This window comes from Olea europaea, unplaced genomic scaffold (assembly GCF_002742605.1).
Source record: "Olea europaea var. sylvestris unplaced genomic scaffold, O_europaea_v1 scaffold1005, whole genome shotgun sequence".
NCBI classification, from domain to species: Eukaryota; Viridiplantae; Streptophyta; class Magnoliopsida; order Lamiales; family Oleaceae; genus Olea; species Olea europaea.
Window position 1 is genome coordinate 64,262 of NW_019227368.1, and position 1,964 is coordinate 66,225.

The following is a 1,964-nucleotide window of genomic DNA, read 5'->3' on the forward strand; positions in this document are numbered from 1 at the left end:
CTCCAAGGTAGGGGTGGTGGGGGACCCTTAAGGTTAGGGTTTAACCTTTATAATATAAAACAAACAAGATTCCTATGAGAAATTTTTTAGGCTATACTTTTTTTGGATTTTTTAAAGATCAATCTGGGATCATGTGCATAAGATATAGCTGGACACTTTGGCTTTTGATGACAATTTTAGATCCCCAACAATATTTTTTCCTAAAAAATTGTTAGTGGAAAAAATCACAATCTTAGGATAGTTAAAGTTCTCAAGTGGACACATGCATTTTGCATTAAAAACAATAAACACGAAGTAATCAGCTAACCTTAAACTGAAGACATGTTCTAGGCACGTATGGGATGAGTTAGCCAGTTTCTTCATTAGACTTCATATATTATTTTTAAATACTTACATAATTAAATATCACAGGTAAAAAAGTTATGAATTTTTTTTAGCATCCAAAAATATACTATTCACCACTTCACTCGACCAAATCAACCATTATTTTCGTGCATTTTTTCTTATTTATTTATTATTATTATTATTTTTTTGGGGCATTCCTTCGATTACGAACCTACAATATAATTTTTGTAAATGTTGGTGAGACTATATTGATGTTATAATAATTAATGTCAAATGGAGAGTTAACTTTTGCATATTTTCATTGTAAAAATTATTTATATGAGAATTTACTGCATAAGTATATTATTGTTAGCACAATATTTTGTTTTTGTATAAAACTTCACGTTTTTCCAACAACTTTAGTCTTACAAATATTTTAGATTTCATAGCCCAACAATGAATTCAGTCCAAAGGATAGGAAAGAGAACGAAAATTTACAAAATTTTCATTTGTATTATATATTATTATAGAGACAATTTTAATATACTTTTACTCAAAAAAAGAATTGTAATATGTTTCTTTTAATCTGATTTCTTTCTCCAGTAAGGCACGCCATTTTTTATTTTTTTACCATTCACTAAGTAAGTTATATAACCAACCACTTACCTTATCAATTTAAACTCCTAATTATGTGCCAAAAACAATCACCTTCATGTGTATTGCAAAATATTAACCTCCTTCAACTTCTTTAGTCACATTTCTCGCACAAACCACCATTATATACACGTAATTTCCACTTACCCTTTTTCCATAGACTAAAGACATCTTTGAATCTAAAAATGTTCTGAAGGAGAGGCTAAGAGCACATTTTACTTGTTATGAATTGGACACAATAGGGTACTCAATCTCCAAATATTTGAGGTAGCGTGTATTTGACACTTTTGTAAGTGAAGTAAAAATTATTTGATTTCGATTTGCATTAAACGTGTTATTATGTTATTCATGAGAAAATAGAAGCACCCTTTGATGGTTCAAATAAGATATGAAGAGATGTAAAAAAATGGCGTAGATCGCCATATCATCCACAACCTCTCTGCCTCACACAACTCCCTCCTCTCTCGTACATCCCAGCAATAAGTGTATTTTACATCAACAAACTAAGTATTGTACTTCTCTCAAACTCATTTAACAACTTTCGTTCTTCGAAAACCTTTACTTCCTCACAAAGCCAATGTATAAGCGTGCTCGATACCGCATTATCTGGAGTACAATTGTTTATCAACAACTTCTTCCACAACTCACACTCATCCTCAACCTTCCCTTTCTCACACAAGACATCAATCACCATACAACATAATGCTAAGCTTAGTATATATTATTTATCAAGCATGTCATTAACCAAATTAACAGCTTCCCTAGACATCTTTTCCTTACACAAAGCCTTAATCATGACAATATAAGTAACATCATTTGGCTCAACCCCATTCTCCTCTATCTCATCCATCAGGACATCACGTTGTTGCTTCGACAAATCTTCCTTACTTACAAAACCCATCCATCAAAATTGTGTACGGTTGCATCAGGCAACCACCCTCTATCAAGAATCTCATCAAACAGTCTCTTCGCCCCCCCCCCCCCCC

General features: G+C 32.3%; 1 pseudogene; it reads right to left on the reverse strand.

Annotated features, from left to right (window-relative positions):
- Nucleotides 1-1,402: 1,402 nt before the first annotated feature.
- LOC111372510 overlaps nt 1,403-1,964 on the reverse strand; it is a 6,859-nt pseudogene continuing 6,297 nt past the window's right edge.